Below are 22,453 nucleotides of genomic sequence, written 5' to 3' on the forward strand. Positions count from 1 at the left end.
AGTACTGTTGGCCATGGTTTTAGTACTCTAGTGATCCTCTTTTACTACCTTGTTCAAGGATTTTGTCATCTCAGAAAGGTTCACTACTCCATACATGAATACGGGCGGTGGCTTTGGGATATGTTTTTCAGTTGGATTTGAACCTCCGTTTTCAGTACTACTTGAAGGTAGCTTATCGAATATATTGAGCAAACTGATAGATTCGACACCATAATTGTTGTTGTGGGATATTTTCCTTTTCTTGAAAGTTTTAATCATGTGCCATGAGTTTCTCGGATTAGTAGGTGTGCTTTCTTCAGCGGGAGAATTCGGCATGTTTCTGATGTACTACATTTTGTTGTTGCATTTGATGCGACTGTTTGTGAATTGAAATTTGAGCGTAGGCTTTATTTAAATCTAGCATTAATAGAGAAGAGTTGTAGTCTGTCGTATTGACATTTTTGTCTGAACAATTTAGTTGAGAATTACGAATGTGAAGGGGATGTAAATTGAAATTTGAAGACGGATCACTATTGAATGAATGTATTGTTGTTTGCATAGATCTAGCACTGTGTAGTTTGTTCTCCATGAGGAACATTATAATATTAACTGAGGATTTTAATAGATCTTCTAGTAGACACTGATCACACAAACGGCGAAATGGCTCACCAAACGACACGTCTGTTTTCGTTCTAATTCTTTCGTTCTATCACACGAATGAATTCAAAGAATGTAAACATAGTGTAGGCAATGAAAGCGATTGAGCACATTTCTACTCGCTGCGGGAGTCAGACGTAGACTCCCCAAACCTTCCTGATAATTTCTTTTAATTTCATCTTCGTGTTTCCTTCGCTATATTGCCATGCCTCATCTGGGATTCTGTCCGTTCCTGGAGCCTTGTTTTTCCTTAGTTTTTTAAATTGTTTCTCTATCTCTTCCTCTGCCAACGCCGGTATATCTTTCTTTTATTTTCATCCACACCTTTACGTAAGCTTTTAAAATGCTTTCGCCATGCCTGTATTTTAATTTTTTTAATGTTACTTCTGTTTTTTTTTCTTTCTTTATTTATATAGTTCCAAATTTGTCCTTCCATCCTTGCCCTCTTTATTTCTATCTCCTCTTCTTGTTTCTTACGCTTCTTCTTGCTTTCGCACAGATGTCTAAACTCCGTCTCCTGTCTTAAATATTTTTCTTTCTTTACTTTCTTCAGTTTCCACTTATTGCACCACACACTCACTTTTCTCTTCTCTCTACTGCATTTCCTGTTCCACCAATATTTTTACCCTAGCTTCTTCTTCCGCAACACTGTTTTCCTTGTCATTATAATATCTTCTATCGCCATTTTTAGTTTCTCTCAGTCCTTCTCTACCTTCTCCGCTTCCCTAAACACTTTATCTTTCCTTGCTTCCCTGTACTTTTCTATACTTCCTGGCTACCAACATCTCATTTCTTTTACATGACTTTCACTTACTCTTAAATTGTCTCCACTTCTGCTTCTTATTGTAACACAGAATGGTTGGTGATCAGAATCTGAATCCCCTACACAGAAACTCTGTATCATGTCCAGATCTCTTATGCTAGTCATGACGTAATCGATAGCAGTAGCTCCCCGCCTACCTACATAGGAGAATTCTTAAAATTTGTCTCCTTTTATGTTTCCATGGAGAATATGCCATCCCCTTTCTACTATCAACCTCAACATTTCTTTCCCTTCTTCGTTGATTACCCTATCCTTTGATTTTCTCTTTCACTTTTCCATTATACAATTATCCTTCACTCCCTATTCTAGCGTTAAAATCTCTCGGAATTATTAATACTTCCCCTTCTTTTTGCTTCAGCTTTTCTTTCATCTCCCTTGCTAGTCTCTCCACCTCTTTGTTCGAGTAGACTATAAATATTCCAGACTCCTCTGTGAACTTTAACCTTCTTTTCTACTAGGAGCTCAGTTGTCTTAGTTCCTTCTATTTCTTCTCATTTTTCTGTAATTTCTATAATATCCCCCCCCCCCCCCCCCCCCGTGCTCTTCCCTTCCTCTGTTTCCTCTCTGCTGCTTGGCAGCTCCATGCGGAACCTTTTGGAAGGTTTCTTTCTAGTCTTTCCCACCTCTTCTGGTTAATCCAAGTTTTTGTCATTCCTATAAAATCAAAGTTTACCACATACTTCCAGGAGCCTCGATCCTTCTTCCTCAATCCTGCCATATTCCAAAATAACAATCCCCTATTTCTATTGTTTTTTCTTCCCCTGATATCGCTTTTTTTCCTTCCTTGCTTTACCTCCTGTTGTGTACCCCTTAGTCTCTCAACTTGTCTAATCTTACCTCTGATCTTGCTATTTATTCTATTGGACTCTATCTCCCTTTTCTCGCTGTTCTAACCATACCATTTGCCTTGTATTCTTATTTTCCTATACCTTACTTTTGACTCTCTTCCTTCTACTCTTTTTCTTTTCGCTATCCCTCTTAATTCCTTCTGTACTTCTCTTTCTTTGTCTATCAAGTCATGGTCTATCAAAATTACCCCCCCCCCCCCCCCCCCCCCGTCCGCCCCACCATTTTGGTTTTCTTCCTCATCAGTGTCTATTTCATCTCCCAGTCCTTCATTTCAACTTTATAAATTGCTTTCCTCCCCTCTGCCGTTTGTCTGTATTGTGTTTACTCCCTCTGTAACCATAAATTCCTGTACTTTATCTTTTGCTTCCTTACAATTTACCTTCAGACCTCTGATAACTATTTTATTTTTCCTTTCTTTCCTTTCCTATTCCTCTAGTTTTCAATTTCCTCATTTCCTTCCACACCTACACCCTGTCCTCTCTTTGCTTCGCCACCTTCTTATTTTTTCCTTCTTTCTTTTTAGTTTTTGTTCTACTTTTTCTAGGATCTCCTTCATTAGTTTTGCCTTTTTTTCATGGCTCCTTTCTCTTTCCTTTCTCTCATTTTGTTTTAATTCTTGTAACATTCCTACTTAAATCTTCTTAAACCTTCTCCTCTCTTCTATGACCCTTATTCTCAATACCAGTCCACTTATTTCTTTTTTTATCTGCCTTTCTAATCCTTCTCTTCCTTTTGCTATTTCTATTCTTAAGCCTTGCATTTTGTTTTTAATTACACTGTTCAACAGGGGTCTGATTTTGTAAGCGTGAATAAACATTTCTTATAGATTTCGACGTGCTGATTACGAATCTGCAAACCGTTTTTTTCCAGAACGTACAGTTTTTGAAAAAATCAATTTTGAAAAAAATGACAAATTTTCAACTTTGGGATTTTTCTGTGCTTTTGCCGTAGTAGTTACTTAGTTGCTCTTTGCACGAAATGATTCTGTGGACTCTCCCGAATAAAATAATATAAATATTTATTAGATTATAAACATCGAAATAGGTTTAAATAACAATTAAAGTGAAAAGGACACCCAAAACGCACCCATTTTTGCTGATATTTTTCACTTTATTTCAAAAAGTAAGGGTCTAGGAGAAAATTTGACTATACCACGCGATAGTGCAAACCTTTCCACTAAGGAAAGCATCATGCGAATGTTCAAAATTATTTTTGTTTTCAATATAGAAATAAAATAGTTTGGCGAAACGCGCGGCGGCGACAGTGGTACTCAATGACGTCAATGCGTATAGGGTCCGCGGAACGGCAGGCGATAGGCGAGGCGTCCACCGGCGCGCGTCGCCGTCATTGAGTACCACTGTCGCCGCCGCGCGTTTCGCCAAACTATTTTATTTCTATATTGAAAACAAAAATAATTTTGAACATTCCCTTGATGCTTTCCTTAGTAGAAAGGTTTGCTCTATCGCGTGTTATAGTCAAATTTTCTCCTAGACCCTTACTTTTTGAAATAAAGTGAAAAATATCAGCAAAAATGGGTGCGTTTTGGGTGTCCTTTTCACTTTAATTGTTATTTAAACCTATTTCGATGTTTATAATCTAATAAATATTTATATTATTTTATTCGGGAGAGTCCACAGAATCATTTCGTGCAAAGAGCAACTAAGTAACTACTACGGCAAAAGCACAGAAAAATCCCAAAGTTGAAAATTTGTCATTTTTTTCAAAATTGATTTTTTCAAAAACTGTACGTTCTGGAAAAAAACGGTTTGCAGATTCGTAATCAGCACGTCGAAATCTATAAGAAATGTTTATTCACGTTTACAAAATCGAAAAAAAGTCAAAATTTGTTGAACAGTGTTATGTTTAATATATCTTGTATCGGTTCTTTCTTCTCCGTTCTCTCTTTCTTGTCTTTTTTTTATGAGGTCTTCTTCGTGTCCAATCTCTTAGCAATTGTTTCCTTTAACTGTGACTGATCTGATTAATCTTTTTTCTTCACATCCATTGATCTATCAGCTTTCGGTTCATTGAACTGCCTTTAATTCTATACTTTTTTGATAGAGACCTTCCTCTTTTCCTTTTTTCCATACTTGGTGTGTCTTCTATACCTATTATATCTCCTTCAACTTTTTCCTTCCTCTTCTTGCTTTCTGTTGTGTCTATTCTTTTTTTTTCACTTATACGTACTCTCTATGGTTCTTAACCTATTTATCATAATTCTTTACCTAGATTCCTAATTTTCTTCTTAATCTACTTGTCATACTTCTATACCCCTACTATGACTCTCGCTTACTTTTATTTCCCTATTTTCTATCCATATAAATAACTTGTTTTTCAATACTTAACTTCACTCTCCTGTTTTCCTGCTTGTAACGTTGTTCTACGCTTCTAGCCTACTGCTTATACATCAGTATGTTTTATTTTCCATGTCTTATTTTTATAATTGGTTTATAACTACAAATTGTCTACTTTTTATAATTACTGATTATTTTATAATAATAATTATAATTATTGATCGAAAGATAATCAGTACGTCTATAATCATTCTTGATTACGTAAGGTCTGATTGAAGTAACAGTTATATGAAGAGAAAGAGACAACTATTATCGAGGGTGGTGGAGATTGGGTGCTAGAAGGTAATCAGTTGCAGGGATAAAAAAAAACAGTATTCATAAAGGTGAAACCTAAATGAAGAACTTTACCACAAGCGTTGAAATACCATTTACAAGTCAGGAAAGTGGTAACACCGTAAATTAGAGACCGCTGTGACCACTAAAGATCTTTCGACATACAGACATTAAGTTGGAATAAAAAATATGACAAATTTTAGAATTGTGATATGTATACATACTTAGTGAAACCCAAATTAGAGGTGTGCTTGTACCCAACATTTTTGCTAAGGAAAAAGTTGCTTAAAATTACCCCAGGAATCACCCCTTCTCGGGAGTTACATTTATTCCGGGACACTCTGTATAACTGATACGGCGACGTCCGCACTATAATATAAATCTATTTATAATATAAATCTTAATTTACACATCAAAATCTACAATGTAGCAAAGGCGCAAAAAATTGGTGGGGAGGTCCTAATCCTAAACAATTACCAAGCCAGTTATACCAAAAAGCAATTAGCCTTGGAAATTTTTAATTTAAAAAATGTCCAATGTTACGAGTACAGTTACCTGCAGTTATGTACTGGATCTTTATTTATGCCATTTCATGTGTAACATTAATAACGTTAACTTTTAACTAAAATGTGAAGTGTTATATTCCGAATAGGAAAATGTTTATTTTAACTATTACGTCAGTTGAAATGTATCACGACAATGCTTTGTCATTATGGATTTTCCTAGTCTGACATATTCTGGCCTTTGACGTTCAAAATTCTAAATTATAATTATTGTATTATTCGCTTTCTCCTTGGAATTGTCGTCGAAGAATGACACCGCGGATGTGTGTGTGTAAGTGCGTATAAGTGTGTTCGAAGTATGTATATTCTTCTGAAGTCTCGAGAAAGTGAACGCGAACACCTTGTCGTACCAATTATCGTTACATTTCAGTATTTGAAATTGTGGGTTTTCATATGGCAGAGTAAATGCGGTCTGAACGTGCGAGTAACACCTTGTATCGCGAATCGGATATCTTGTTATCTGCGATGCCTGTTAAAATCCTTTGCGAATTCCTCTTAAGTCTGCTAATCAATATTCTTCGTTAACAAGTCACGAGATGCGTGACAAGAGCCTGTGGGTTCATCCTTTTCTTTCTTTCTGAATTTCCATAATAGTATATATAGTATATATACATTTAAATCCAAGTGTGGTCTCTCTTTCTTTTTCAGTTTTGCCAGCATATCACAACAATTTCTACAGGCACCCTATACAATAACCAGGCTTTATCTAGGACCTCGATTTTGTGTATTACGATTGCAATTTTGTATTGATTCCTAGAATAGCGTAATTTTCTTTTATTATTATAATTTTTATTTCCATATTGATTGTGTATTGACTTTGCTAATATTCATGTATTGATTTTATATTGATTTGATCACCAGTTTTTTAACTACGTGGTATCGCCATTTGTATGCTCCGCGTGGTTCGAAGGACATCGATATCGTGAATTTATCTTGGTGTCCTTACTGTTACCTTGGCACAAAGAGCCATGTGAATATTTATATAAACACGTTATAATATTTCTTTTTTTTTTGTTTCTGTTATATCATATGCTTTTGTTCATATTATCTATTTTTTTCTTTTTCTCAACAACATAATAATTTTGCGTGTATATGAATCATATTATTTTACAATTGCGTGCACATTGCGTGTAATGCGTTTCCTTTCTATTTTTTGTTATATGTGATTATGTTTTTTTTTGTTCTACGTTACTGTTAACTTAAATTAGTTAACGATATTATATTTGTTTATGAAATATCAAATCTTTGAAAACATATATTTTTCTTCTTTTTTGGTTTTTCATTTGCATTGAGTTAATTATTTAATTTTTCCAAGTACAATACAAGTCTAAATCCCCACCTTTCGAAGGGTAATCACGTGTAGCGTGGCCCGTATGGGACTAGATGATTTCCTAACTCATCTACCATTTGTGAGTCTAAGATGTAATTGTTTTATTGTAGATTGATGAGATGGATGTGAATACGGCTTATTGAGTGCATGATGTGAAGTTGGCGAGGAAAATTGAGGTGCAGTATGATTAAGGCATACTCTGAGTGAAGATTATGTGTGACCGTTATATTATTAAGTACTCGTTTCTTTGTAGAACGATGAGATTTGTCTTTCTTCTACGTTTCCCTTCCAATATCATTATCCTACTGGATAATTAACTAATAAATATAATTGACATTTTCACGTATCATGTCCGAGTTCTTCTTCTATCTAAAGACTACTCTGCTATGACGATCACACTACTATTTCACATAATCTCATTAGTAGCGACTGATAAAACAGAGTAGTTGCTCGACTAGTCACTTATAAAGAGCATGAGTATATTAGTTTATAAAATACATCTCGGGTGGCCTAGCCATCCTGTAACAATATCGTAAGTAATAAATGGGGTTACGAACACTGCCCGTAATAGAAGTAATTCTTACAAAGCGTATGCAGGATTGGATTGCAAAAATGTTTAGAAGTCAACAGTCACTGTTTGAACTCATTTTATAATAGATATTTAATAATGTAGTAATCATTTATTTGAATTTAAACACATTAAATAAAGAGTATTACATTATTTGTACACGTTTTATAAAAATTATTTCACAAAAATTTATCTTAAGGTCGATGTTGTTAAAATCATACGTGCTATTCTACGTCAACTCGATTATTTTTGTATCTCGATGTTAAGAATTTTGATGATATTGAAATATACTGTAATCCATGGGCAATTAAGTGGGAGGGGTTAAGTCATCATTTTAATAATTCCGAAATTATTTAAGAAATATAAGTCCCTAAGTTTACAGTTTTTGCCGACTTTTACAATAACTGCCTTTACGTTTGAATTTACATCTCCGAAACTAGTAGTAAGACGTTGGAGTTCGAGTCAAACCTTCATTAAGTTAAGACGTGTTTATAAATATGTCCTAGCGAGTGGCTCGAAACAAAAGTATAAGTTGAGACGGTTAAACTCCCGTTTTCGCTATCTGATAATTTTGATTCGGCGCAACAGTTTATCTCGTTAAGGGAAAAAAGAAGTGCAGTTAATAAGCAAGTGAAGAGGAGAACCGCAATTATCTCTGACTATGGAGACCTGCAAACTTCCCTTCCAAAATAAATTCATCAACTAAAATCTTTCCTACAACGTCTTATGCGAAAGTAGTGCAGCAAGTGCAATATCTAACCAAGGAACAGGTAATCGTCTTAAATTTTATAGATCTAATGGTTCAAGACTTTGAGACTATGACAAGACTATGAATCAATATTCGTTACATCTCTCGTATCTCTCATGGTCGTGTATGTATGTACTTGAGCATCAAGGATATAGTTGACAAACTCACTAATACACTCAAAAAAATAAACATCGGAACACACAGCCTCGATATTTGACCGTTAATATCCAAATCTGAATGTATTATATTGTCGAATGTTTGCCCGATTATCTTCACGACTGTTATAGAAGAAGAATTGTCTAAACTAAATATTAAGCCGACCTTATAAATAACGCATATCAGGGCAGCCATAAGCATCCCGCAATATGCACACGGTCTCAGCTTTCACAGACAGATGTACGTGCAACAAGATATCGACAAGCTAGCGGATAGTCTCCAAATAAACTACGATAACACAATGTAGTAAATATACCTTTCAGCAGAAAAACAAACGTGCTTCGTACAGTGTGAATAGTGTTGGGCTTAATGAGCATCCCTGTCTTACTCCCGTCGTTATCCAGAAAACCTTCGAGATTCTTCCATTTACTCTCGCGATGTTTTCTTTTCTTTATACAGGGTGTAACAAAAATGTCGCAGTTCCTTAAAAGGGGTGATTCAGGGGGTGATTTGAAACAACTTTTTCCTTAGCGAAAATGTAAGATGAGGCTTCGTTAACGAGTTATTAATGAAAAACACCGGCCAATGAGAGCGCGAGTTTGCCGTTCGAGCGACTGCGGTAGCGTTGGGTACGCGCTGGGCGCTACGGTTGTACTCCGAACAAGAAAGTCGACATGCGTCGAAGGAAATAGCATTAGTGTGAAAATATTTGCATAACGTATAAACGAAAAAGCAATGCAACAAAAGAAATGAACGGAGAATTGGAGAATTAACGTTGAAGATAGAAACGTTGAAAGTAATCTGCGTTAGATTTGAAAAATAATAATCATTAATGAATTAAATGCAATTCATCTGTAGTTTGTAAATCTGTGTCACTGGGTCACTGTACCGATACTGGTCATCGACCTCTGGAGTGGTTTATGGCAGGGTAGAATTTTTCCAAAGAAGCTCCTTGTACCCCCCACGTAGTTTAAGCACCTCAGACCTTCTTTGTTGGGACACTCCGAGATCATGTCTCCTTCGAAACCAAAGCAATAAAGCCATAAATTACCTAAACGCGTGCCCTAGCATAAACCATTTCGACAGTCGATGACCAGGATCGGTACAGTGACCCAGTGACACAGGTTTACAAACTGCAGGTGAAGTTTGTTCTCTTCTTCCTTTATTTTTCGTTGTATTGCTTTTTCATTTATACGTTATGCGAATAAGAGATTTACATATTCGTATTTTTACGTTGCACGTAGTTTTCCTCGATTTTAAGTAATTATTCACTTCAAGTGATAAACAAAAAAAGGACTCGGTGTTATTTATTATGTCGCTTTCAGTTTTCATACTATGCTATTTTCTTCGATGTATGACAACTTTCTTGTTCGGAGTACAACTGTAGCATCTAGCGCGCGTACCCAACGCTACCGCGGTCGCTCGGGCGGCAAACTCGCGCTCTCATTGGCCGGTGTTTTTCGTTAATAACTCGTTAACGAAGCCTCATCTTACATTTTCGCTAAGGAAAAAGTTGTTTCAAATCACCCCCTAAATCACCCCTTTTAAGGAACTGCGACATTTTTGTTACACCCTGTATATCTCATTTATTCTTGCTTGTAATTTGTGTCTTATACATCTTTTTTCTATTATTCTGCATAGTTCTTCCCTGTTTACTTTGTCAAAAACCGTACTTAAATTGGCGAGTATTTAATATTGTTATTCCCATATAATTTTTCACGTTATCCCTATCTCCTTTTTTAAAGATAGGAGAGGTAACTCCTTCCTTCCAGTTATATGAAAGTCCCCCTCCGCGCCAAATTTTATTTATTATCTCTTTTAATCGTTTAATTATTTCTCCATTGCTGTTTAACCACGCTTCATTTTCTATCTTGTCAGTTCCCGTTGCTATGTTCTTTTTAAATTTTTTTATTTGTTTCTTTACTTCTTCTTCGAATATCCTTTCTTCCTTCTCCATGGAGTTCGATTCCTCCTGTTCCTCCTCTCTTTCCTTTGAAAATTTCCCATCCTCTCTCGTACCCATCTCCAGCAGTTGTTTTCCTTCTGTATTTTTGCTCACTGCTTTTCTACATGTATTTCGTTTATTCTCCTCCTATTACCAGAACACGAGTTTCCATTTTATCCACCATTTCGCATAAAGCCTTCCTCGTCTCCTTCATGTCTCTGTTATACACTGTTATTATTCTCCATACATTGATTTTCAGATTAATTCTTCTGTCTTGTATATCCTGTCTTCTAATTCTTGTTTCTATTTCTTCTATTCCTCTTTTCACCTCTATAATAATCTCTTCGCTTGTACTATTTTACGTTTATCTTTTTTTGCAAGTTAGCATTTCCAATCAAATTGTCTTGGCAATCTCTCCGCTAACCTTTCCCATTGTTTTTCATAAATCTTTCTATATATTCCCAGAATTGTCTGTCTCTTCTATTTCCTCTCTTTTTCTTTTTGTCATATTTTTTATTAAATCGAGACTATTCGATCTCTGTTTACTAAACTCTGCTTACTTTCATTGGTCTCCTTCTTTTCTTTTACTCTTTCTTCCGTTCTTTTTGCCTTTCCGTTTTCTTCATTCGTACCTTCTCATCTAAGTACTTATTTATCGACTGTGATTAGTAGTTTTATTTCGATAGTTCGCTTTCTTACCTCCAGATCACCTCGACTTTATTTATCTAACGTGTCTCTTAACCTTGATCGATAAATACTTCCTTTATGCTCCTCTAGATGGTCTATTACCCTTGGAAGGAATGACCGATAAACTACACTCAGCAAAAAAATTAAGGGATCACCTCTATGAAGCCGAGAAATAGAAGTAAGTTCAAATAGTCTTACCTTTAGCAAAATCGATCGTATTAACAATATTGAAAAGGCGTTTGAAAGTGTGAAATCTCTACTTTCGCATACTGTTTTCAGATTTTAATTTTATTGTTCCGTGGGAAAGTTATAGCGATATAAACAGCAGTTTAAGTTTTTTTTTAAATTTCGATCAACATTCTAATACTCCACGGAGCGTAAAATATTTTTTAGGTACATTGCATTTATACCAGTCGAAAACGACTTCCTTCCTGTGTAAAGGAAGTGTTTGCTGAATATTGTACGATTTTTGTGATAAAGTCATTCAACTTTGAAACACAAACCGTCTTTTTGACTTGTAGAGGTGATCCCTTAATTTTTTTGCTGAGTGTATATTTTGTCACTGATGAGTTGTCAGTATAATCGATGTATACTTCTAGCCTCTCTTTTCGCACTTATTATCTTTCTGTAATCTTTTTCTCCTCTCCTTGCCTCTTAATCTGATCCTGTTATCTCTATTGTTTCATCTTTCTCACAAGTTAGTTTCTTCAATCTTCTTCTACTTTTTAAGACTTCTTCTAGGTCTGTTTTCTTTTTAATTACTAGCACTCATTCACCTATGTACATATCTTACATCACATGTCCCGTGATTCCCACTACATCACCGGAACTATTAATGCTATAAAATTCAGCTTTCTTTCTATTAGTCTTGAAGGATGTTCACATATTAATTTGTTTCGTATTCCAAAACTGTTTTCCATGCAAAAATATATAAAATGTTTTTGCAAATTTGAAGTCTGGTTTAAGGGTCAAAAAATTTGAAAAAAATATTTTCGTATTCTCTGGTCTTTCCCATTTCGATTCCAATTTTTTAATTTGCAAACGCTTCAAAACTGTAATTAGAGCACGCTTGAAAACTTAACAATGTAACTTATATTTTTAGCACTTACCTGAATTTTTTCGCTTCATGATATTTACTAGCGTAACTTAATTACTTAATCGTACAAAATTAAAAAAAAGCTGAATTTTGCATTTTTGTCGTAAAAATCGGTGAAAACTATAACTTTGGAGGCTTGTATTTTTTAAATAATTTTGAAATTATCAAAATGATGACTTGAACCCCTCTTATTTGCACATGAACTACAATATATTTCAATATTATAAAAATCCCTAACATCGAGGTACAGGAGTGATCAGGTTGGTGTGGAATAGATCATAGACGAAAGGGCACAACTTATTAACAAAAGATAAGCGCCGTTTAAAAAACATAATAACATGTAACTGTACATATAAAATCCCGTATACTTCAAATTAATATATATCCAAAATTGTTTTTGGTATAAATGGCTTAATACTTTTTTTTATAAGAAACGACAATTTAAATTATTATGTTGTTCGGAAAGTAATTTTGTTTTTCCCAAGAGTATCGTTAGTTATAATTTTAACCAAATTACTTTCCGAACAACCCAATATTTCATGCATTAAAAAAGATACAATTATACTTAAGAAAACAAATTCAACCCTCGATTTTCCTCTACACGTCCTCCTATAAATGAACTTCTCCTACAAATGAAATTGTGTCTGAATAATTTTTCGATATAATTGACAGTTTCGAAAATATTTCAAGTTCTAATGTTAGGTGACACCCTGTATTTGTAGAATTTCTTTAACAAATTGATAGACCTGAGTTAGGTTTATTACAATTACACTGTGTAGTTTACTACAATTACATTGTAGTTAATATTAACCAAAGAAGTCATTATTATATAAGTTAAATAAATATAATATTTCAGTTAATATGTCATGGCATGACCGTTCGTTTTTATATTATGTCCTAAACATTTTGTCGTATTGCTCAATTACTTTTCTAAATAATCAAGACTTGTTCCTGTATAGCATTCCTTGCAGCCTGTTTGTAAGTTTTTCTCTTAGAAGGGAAATTTCCCAGATGGGTAAGTAGTTTAAAAAGAACAGCAATTAGAAGCTATAGTACTTCACCTTGTAATAATCGGAATAAATATTGTTCTCTCGGAAAATTTGGTATTGGTTAGAAAAATGGCGTAAAAGTCCGCCATAACAGCTTCGAAATTGGATATAAATGACATCTTTTCGTAAATTTTGTTCAGATTTTGAGGTTTTCTTGATACTAGATACATTCTTGTTATACTTCATTAATTTTGTTTTTCTAAATTAGACAGAAAGATCAGAAATAAATTGGCGTGCACTAATGTGCTAATACTTTTTTACAACTAATAGTATACATATACAATATAAAATGTGTACATAATATGGTATATATCTACTTATACAATGTAGATATCTACATAACAAGAGTGTGTAATAAAAATGTGTAATAAATAAGAATATACATGTATTTTTGTATGTACATACATTCATATAACTTTGTAAATGTACCATACTCAAACGCAATTCGAACTCTGGCAGGGATAAGTATACGACGTTTTACACCCACTAACAGAATCGGGACACGAGCTTTTTTCTATTTCACTTATATTACTTACAAGTACCTATAAAACCTCAAAATGTGAATAAAATTTACGCAAAAATGTCATTTATACCCTGTTTCGGAACCGCTTATGGTAGACTTTAATGCCATTTTTCTAACGAATATCAAATTTCTCGAGCGAACGACATTCATTTCAGTTATTAGGAGTTGGAGTACTATAGCTTTCAATTGTTTTTTCTTTTAAACTAATTGCCAATCTGGGAAACTTCTCTTGCTAGTATTTATAGGCGTAATCTTTATTTATTTATGCAACTCGACCCACAATTTTTCTACTAGATTATAGTGCGGAGGCTGTAGGGGTGGATGCAACACTTTTAAACAGTTATATACCTAGTAAAAGTTTCTTAAACGACTTGTATTCTAATGACGTACTTTCTCAGTTAATATTAAGTATAGTGTATTATTTATAAATAAGCGAAATGAATTCTATATATTTTATAAATAAATGACTTATCACAAAAAAAACAATTAATTTATTTTACGCACAAATAATCAAGATATGAGAAATTAAATAAAAATATACCTTAGACCTTTATTTTAATTTTTATACGTTTCATTAATCTATCAGCCTATTGTGCAAAATATATGTATATGCATGTTCCACACGAACAAAGCACGTCCAATAAGGTCAATAAAGTTAAATACTAAATAAGTAATAAAAGTAAGTTTCACACAAACTTCATTGTGAACAATATGTTCCATGCAAAAAAACTGGTTTACCTTTTTCTACCAGAGAAAGGTTATAACTAGGAAAATGAGGTTCAAACAGATAATTCGCTAAATGTATCAGACTTCCAAAAGAAAGATGGAACTTAAAAAGAGATTCAAAAAGAACTAGCGATTGATAACGAAATCCTTAAAATATTAAGGGAGGATCGTAATATCACTAAAAGTAGTTTTTGTTACAAAACAATTCTAATCTGTGAAAAGGTATACGAAAATTAGAATTATTTAAAATAAAAATTGAAAAGAAAATAAATAAAAAGCTACCACCAGATTCGAACTCAGGACTTGCAAAGTACCTTTTCTTTATAACATATTTATTGCACTTTGTATAAAAGGTATACATTACACATGTAGTTAACTAAATATACAATGCACTATACGTTTAGAACTTAACGACTAGTTCCTACTTACATAAGCTTAACCTAGAGATATGATTGTATGTATCTAAAATACTCGCTTATGAATATGCTTCGTACCCTGCTCTAGTTGGTTTTAATATCAATAATAATGACTGTGATACAGAACAGCAATATATGATGTTAGAAAAACTGTCTATAAAAATTATACCTAGATATTATTAATTATACATAGAATGTTGTGACCAGGATTTGAGCTTTATTTTTAATTGAATAATTGGAGCGTTTCGTACGATAGTTTATGTTTGGGTCTAAAAGAAAGATTATGTCTTCTGATTTCCGTTATATTTTTTGTTAATGTGTTGTTTCGTAGTTGAATGGTGTAAAAACATTCTGCTAAATCTCTTATATAATCTATTATTAATGGTACATAAGGCTTTTCATGTAGACCCTTAATTCTAGTACAGTCAACCCTCCTATAACGCGGTGAGTGCGTACCGCGTTATATGGAAACCGCGCTATAAGAAACTCGGATTTAACCGTACAAACCAGGCTAATTCGTAGCGCGTTCTATGGAAACCGTCTACCGCGTTGTATGGAAACCGCGCTATAAGAAACGCAGAATTAGTACAAATCACATTATTCGTACCGCGTTATATGGAGACCAATAAGGACAAGATAAATTATAAATTATTTTTATTGAATTGAAGAGTTTATATAAAGAAATGATACCAAAACTAAACTGAAAAACTGTTTTCCAACAAAAACAAGAAAGACTTTTGTAAAATTTAATCTTTCAACACTCATCCTCGCTGTCAGATAATATGAGTCGCCTAACTCGTTTTCTTTTAATAGGCAAAATGTCTTTCTCACTTGGCTCATCTTCACATTGGTTTTCGATTGTAGCTTTTTTTTCTAACTCCACTAAAACCTCTCTATAGGGAGCTAAGCAATTTCTTAACTCTCTTTTAAACTTTGCGCTACGCACCGTTGAATGATCAGTTTGAATGAAATGGAGTTCTAATTCTTTAGCCAAATTTAGCCCTTTTTTCACATCTTGTAAATCGACATTTGGCACCCATTCGTTTTCCTTATTTTCGTTTACCAATGGATTTGAGGTGGGTGCATCAATTAAATCCATCAGTTCATCCTCATCTAAAGTTTCTTCCCTGAGTACGAGTTCTCTTACATCCTGATGGTTTGTTGTAAATTCTTCATCGCCTAAACGAGAAGCAATGTTTACTATTTCTGTAACTGGGAGTAAAATTGTAGAATCATCTTGTATTGTTTGAACCATTTCAGGTAAAAGGGGTTTCCAACACGCATTAAGCGTTGATGGTTTAATTTCCGCGCAAGCCGATGACACGGTTCTAATACAATCTAAAATAGAAAATTCCATCCAAACTTGAGTAAGGGTTTTATTTTCACTACTTTCTAATCTGTCGAAAATGGTTTGGAAAACTTGGCGTGTGTAATACATTTTTAAAGTTTGAATGACTCCTTGGTCCAAATGTTGTATTAATGACGTGCAGTTAGGAGGAAGGAAGACAATTTTTACATTTGGATGATCCAGTTGTATGTTGTGGCAACCAGCGTTATCAAGAATCAATAAAACTTTGAAATACAAATTTTTTTCCATCGTATGGGTTTCCACTGCCGGGATAAAACAATTATAAAACCAATCCTTAAATAAATCTTGGGTCATCCAAGCTTTCTTATTAGATCGCCAGAACACAGGCAATTCGGTCTTATTAATGTTTTTCATAACACGGGGAGTTGAAGAACGATTTATTCGAACTTATGGGATGCTGTCGACGGAAACCGCGCTGTAAGAGTATCGTGTTATAGGAGGGCTGTCGCATTTTCAGCTTCGCGTTATATGGAAACCGCGTTCTGAGAGTACCGCGTTATAGGAGGGTTGACTGTATATCTATTCTTGGATAATACTAACCTAAGGCACTTGTTTTGGAACACCTGAAGTATTTTAACATTCGTTTGAGAAGCCCCACACCATACAAGGCAAGCATAAAGAATAGTGCGCCTGAGTATTATCTTATAAATCAATTTCTAATTGATTTTGGATAAATTTGGGGAAACCATTAAGAGATATATTTTTCTTTGTATAGAATAGGCTTTGCACAAGACTTGTTTGATATGGTGTTTATATGTTGACTTATTGTCTAGATGTACTCCTGAATACTTTGTACTATTTGATGGTCGTATTATATAATTATATACTTTAATTGGTTGATGGATCTTGGTGTCTCTATGCTTTTTACTGAAAGCTATTACCTCTGTTTTATTGGCATTTAGAGAGAATTTACAAAAGTCATAATATTTGGTTAATAGGTCTACATGTGTTTGTATTTGTTTGGTTGCTACTGCTGCAGTAAATGAATGTGAGTAAATCGCCATATCATCCGTAAACAATGCTAAGTTGGTTTTTGAAAATATGGATAAATCATTAATATATACATATATTAAATAGATTAGCACCTAAAACAGAACCTTGCAGTCCGCCTCTTCTGATTTTGCATTTTTGACTTACAATTTTGTTTACCTTGACTTGTAAATTTCTATTTCTCAACTATAAATAAACAAATTTGACTAGAGGAGTTGGATATTAATATTTAATCATTTCATATACAGGGTGTAACAAAAATGTTGCAGTTCCTTAAAAGGGGTGATTCAGGGGGTGATTTGAAACAACTTTTTCCTTAGCGAAAATGTAAGATGAGGCTTCGTTAACGAGTTATTAATGAAAAACACCGGCCAATGAGAGCGCGAGTTTGCCGCCCGAGCGACCGCGGTAGCGTTGAGTACGCGCGTTAGATGCTACGGTTGTACTCCGAACAAGAAAGTCGGCATGCGTCGAAGGAAAGAGCATTAGTATGAAAGTATTTGCATAACGTATAAACGAAAAAGCAATGCAACAAAAGAAATGAACGGAAAATTGGAGAATTAACGTTGAAGATAGAAACGTTAAAAGTAGTCTGTGTTAGATTTAAAAAATAATAATCACTAATGAATTAAATGCAATTCATCTGTAATTTGTAAATCTGTGTCACTGGGTCACTGTACCGATCCTGGTCATCGACCGTCGAGATGGTTTATGGTGGGGTAGAATTTTTCCAAAGAAGCTCCTTGTATCCCCACGTAGTTTAAGCACCTCAGACCTTCCTTGTTCGGACACTCCGAGATCACGTCTCCTTCGAAACCAAAGCAATGAAGCCATAAATTACAGACGCGTTTAGACGCGTGCCCCCGATCTCTGCTAAGGTGGTTAGACTGGTCCTAGCAGCGACAACTCGACACACGGTGCTAAAAATTTTTTTCTAATTCTTCGGGGACGGAAAAGACTTTCTCTTCTTCGCGGACCCTTTTGGACCGATGCATGATGTGTCTGTTTTCGGTCTCGAAGCATTGGATACGTAGGCAGTTAAAGAGTGGAGTGAGCGCTTTTGTAAAACTGCTTGTTGGTGCTTGTTGTGCACTTCTGCAAAACACATGTTTTCTTGACAGATACTAATTTTTTTCTCTCTCAATCTTGTGGTCACAGTGAAAGTTAACTCATAATAGAACGATGGGAAACTATATGAGGGTAGAAAGAGCTTCTGTATTATACGTTAATCTCGTTTATACGTTATGCGAATAAGAAATTTACGTATTCGTGTTTTTACGTTGCACGTAGTTTTCCTCGATTTTAAGTAATTATTCACTTCAAATGATAAACAAAAAAAGGACTCGGTATTATTTATTATGTCGCTTTCAGTTTTCATACTAATGCTATTTTCTTCGATGTATGACGAATTCCTATCCTTGTATTGACTTTCTTGTTCGGAGTACAACCGTAGCATCTAGCGCGCATACTCAACGCTACCGCGGTCGCTCGGGCGGCAAACTCGCGCTCTCATTGGCCGGTGTTTTTCGTAAATAACTCGTTAACAAAGCCTCATCTTACATTTTCGCTAGGGAAAAAGTTGTTTCAAATCACCCCCTTAATCACCCCTTTCAGGGAACTGCAACATTCTTGTTACACCCTATATAAGTCCATCAAACCAAACTCTGTCAAATGCTTTTTCAATGTCTAATAGTAGCATTGCTGTTGTATTATTTTTGTTAAAGTTAATACTGATATTGTTAACTACTTGATTTATCTGTGGCACTGTATTATAGTACTTTCTAAATCCAAATTGACGACCATTTATAATATTATTTCTTTCTTCAAACTCTCCTAATCTCTTTAAAAATGACATTTTCAGTTATGTTGCTCATAGTTGGAAGTAGGCTAATTGGTCTGTAACTGCTAGGTTCAGCACTATTCTTTCAAGTTTTTGTGACTTGAAAAGTGTGCTAATTTAATTGTCGCATTGACTATGTATATGAGTTACACTATTAGTTTCTACCTAGATTTTTGAGAATAATATTTTGAATGTTATCCATTCCAAGGGCTTTGCACAACAGGAGTGTCTTAATTATTTCTTTACCTTTTGCAAGTGATGTTATGAATTTGGACCAATCTTCATTAAAAGCTTCATTTATGTACTGCTGCACTTGAGTGATCACATTGGTTTGTTCGTTAATATTATTATTTATGGTCATGTTATGGTCTTCTTCAAATTGGGATGCAAGCATGTTAACTTTTTCTATGTCAATTATAGCTTCTGTACTATTCTTTATAATAGTAGGTATAGGTTGAAATTCATTTTTAAATACTTTGGTCATTCTCCATAATGAATTGTCATTTACATTTAGTTTTTCCAGTTTCTTTCTCCAAGTTTCATTTCTATATTTGATGATAGCTGATCTGATATCAGTATTATATTTTTTAGTTAGTTTCTTATGCTCAATATTCCTTGTTCTTTGTCAGAGTCTTTTTATTTTATTTCTATCCTTGATTAAATCTATTATATATTTTGGAAAACTATCTTGAATTTGCTTCACACATTTTATAGGAACAGTTTGCTCAATGCAATTTTTGATAGTGTTTACATTTATCTGCACTTCTTTCTCCAATTCGCTTATGGTGCTAATATTTGGTATTAATTTTACTTTATTGTGTGGCATTTGTTTGAATTTGTACTAGTCTGTGTTATCATAATCATATATTCTTAGGAAGTATTCTGTCTTGGTTTGAAAATATAGTGTGAAAACAATTAGATTATGATCAGACAACTTATTTAATGACTGTACATTTAAAATTTTTGTGATGTTTTTATTTATTCCTATGTCAATTGTAGTTGGCATTGTTCCATTTTCAAGAAAATGAATTGATTCATCAGGAAATATTAGACTACAGTTAGTTTGTAGTATGTATTTATGTCAGATTATACCTCTCAAATTATTTACATGGCAGTTCCATACGCTATGATGAGCATTTAGATCTCCAGCTAAGATAATCTTATTGCCTAATTTAACAAGTTTTTCTATATTTTTGGCTGTATATGTTGCATTTGAACTGTTGTATACTGTTATAATATTTACATTACTAGCTTAATACCTGAATATTCTATTAATGTATCTTCAGTCAGGCAGATTACCTTATGAGGTATATTATTTTTAATAAGTATTGCTAAGCCTCTGGCAGTACTTGTTTTGTCTTTTCTAAGGCACTTATAGTTTTTAGTTTAAAGTTTTATATGTTCATTCAGTCTTGTTTTGCTTATTAGTACAATATCTATTATTATTACTATTATTATTACGCTTATTATTACATTTTCTATATTATTTGTTTGTTGTGTTGTGCATCAGTGTATGAGGTGGTCCTTTTGATTCTCAATGATGAGGGTGACAGATTCCATACAGCGTATTCATTATTACTTTATGTTGTTGAAGTAGATTCTTGTTTTAAGTTAAGATACTGTGTGTAGTCCTTTAGATTAAATATTGGTTTCGATTCTCTTTTTCTTTTCTGCATGTTTTTGCTGGGTGACAATACTCCTTGTTCCTATTGTTTTAATTCTTCTTATATATTCTTGACATGTTAGGGTGTTTGTTGAATGATCACCTTCACAATTTGCACATTTTGCAGAGGTATCTTTGCTCTTTGTACAGTCTTTTGTCAAGTGCTGTTGTGGCGACACTTGACAACTTTATGAATGTAAAGTTGGTTATGGATTGAATATAGTTACTGTCATATTTCATTTTGGAATGTGGTTGTTTTGTTAATAACAAAAGAAAAAGGATAGTGAGGATTTGAAAAAGAAAGGTCGAGAGATATCATAATTCATAGATTTATTGATTTGTAATGTTTAATCTATAATTTTATAAGAATTTTAAATACATTTGTTTAATTAAAGAAGAAACTTCAGTATTACATATTTTTATTGGGGACTCAAAATTCCTTAGTGGTTCTCCAAACTGTTCTGCATACTTCAGACACACTAGTTTGGCATAATAATTTGTGGTGGTGCGTCCCCAGGTTTGACATTTGTGGCATTACATTACCTGTCTCTACTTAACATAATTATTCCATTCTATCTTTATGTTCATTACATGTTTAACACTTTGCCTTGGTTTATTTAACTGTATATTATCCTCCATACTTAACCATATATTTTGGTTGTATGGTATTTTTCATAAAGTTTATGTTAATCATTTCATATTTTAATTCTAATAGTTCTCATTTTATTTCCTGATATTTTGCTTGTTCGTGTAAACCTTTTATGACAAAAATCTTTCTTTTTTCATTTTTGTCAGTACATGTATGAAAACTTAGGTTTTGTGGTTGTCAGATTTCTTTAAGTAGCTCATATTATTCCTTTGTTGTTGCGAATACTTCTATGAATTCACTGTGGTATTTCACATGGTAATTTTGTTCCAATAGGTCTTTTAATGTCTTTTAATGAAAGTTGAATATGATTCGATTTTTCCATATAACACTAATGGTGAAGGATTCTTGTCATTTTTAGTGTTTACGTTATCTTCTTAATTAATTTCATCCAAATCCATGTCATCAGTACCACTGTCGTCTTCAAGCAACTGAAATCTATTTTGGATAGGGATTTTACCCTCTTAATTGTATTTTTTCTTCTGCATATTATATATTTTAAAATGCTGTATTTTCCGTTTCCTGTCTTTTACTACTACCACACTAAATGCATTGACATTTTGCCCTCATGTAAGGTTAGTTGTTCGTTTTTTGGGTTAGGTTCATTGATTCTGATATTATTTCAGGAAGCTGCATACTATTTAACTTTATAACAGTTCCACTAGATTAATAGTCTGTTGAAGTCAGTCTGTTGCACAGCTGTGATAATATCTTATGGTACTTACTTATTTATAACGAGAACTGGTGTTCGAACCAGAACTGGTGTTTCCAGCGCGGTATGAACGAGAAATCTGAACGAGTACCTTATTCGTACTCGGCTACTGACCTTTTTGTAAAGTTCGATTAAACTACGTTTTCTAAGGAAACTCTAAGTGTTTATTTATATTTATAAATTTATAAACCATCTTGCTACATTTTCGTCGATACAAGGGTCACTGACATTGAACCTCTCGTATTTTTAGCAACGGGTGCGAGACGTTGCGAGTATTTATTAGCGATGTTATTATTTATACATTTAATGAATAATAAACAACATGCATCATAATATAATAACAATCTAGTCACATTAAAAAAAATGTAATAGTTAAAGAAATTAAATAAATAAATAAAAAGTTTATCTCTGGCTTTGAACATTTAGTAGTAATCGTTGAAAACGAGACGTCATAGTATAATTGTATGACCAAACGAGTACTCCGAAAGCGT

General features: G+C 33.7%; 1 protein-coding gene across 3 annotated transcripts in view; it reads right to left on the reverse strand.

The window, feature by feature from the left end:
• Positions 1-22,453, reverse strand: part of Superdeath (Suppressor of ER stress-induced death) — a 182,475-nt gene that overhangs the window by 155,163 nt on the left and 4,859 nt on the right. The window contains exon 1 of one of the 3 annotated variants that reach the window (XM_076391407.1): positions 21,976-22,166. The exons of the other annotated variants lie outside the window; for them this stretch is intronic. The gene's annotated coding sequence lies outside the window, so the exon portion shown is untranslated. Of the gene's footprint in view, positions 1-21,975; positions 22,167-22,453 lie in introns of those variants that run through there. 3 annotated transcript variants of the gene reach the window in all.

The sequence above is a fragment of the Calliopsis andreniformis genome, chromosome 2 (assembly GCF_051401765.1).
Source record: "Calliopsis andreniformis isolate RMS-2024a chromosome 2, iyCalAndr_principal, whole genome shotgun sequence".
In the NCBI taxonomy this organism is placed as follows: Eukaryota; Metazoa; Arthropoda; class Insecta; order Hymenoptera; family Andrenidae; genus Calliopsis; species Calliopsis andreniformis.